The following is a 454-nucleotide window of genomic DNA, read 5'->3' on the forward strand; positions in this document are numbered from 1 at the left end:
ATTTGTTAGGGAAAAACAGTTGGCAGGTTTTTTTCTTCATATCTTGTTTTTCTTGTTTTGGCTTGTTGTTTTGGTTTGTTTGCTTGTTTGTTTCTTTTCTTTTTCTTTGTTTATTACTAAACTGTCTATTTCTCAACCCATGAGTTCTGACAGTTTTACCCTTCCAATTTATTTCCCTCTCTCACTGTGAGATGTGTGTGTGGCTCTGTGTGGCTTACCTGCCTATATCAGCAGTAAACCACGACACCTATCAATGTCCCTTAACAAAAGTGTTGACCACACAAACCCATTTTGAGACTGAATTCAGTGGCATATAGAGGGTACTTTCCAGGGCCCTGACTGGGAAAAACAATTACGTTTTTATAAACGGAAATACCATATTGTAACCTCTGCAATACTTTCACATCTGAGAAAGAAAGATACTGTTTCAGGAAAGAATTTAAAGACAGATGGT

This window comes from Empidonax traillii, unplaced genomic scaffold (assembly GCF_003031625.1).
Source record: "Empidonax traillii isolate 1590-97213 ecotype Southwest subspecies unplaced genomic scaffold, ASM303162v1 scaffold1:size7828297, whole genome shotgun sequence".
Lineage (NCBI taxonomy): Eukaryota > Metazoa > Chordata > Aves > Passeriformes > Tyrannidae > Empidonax > Empidonax traillii.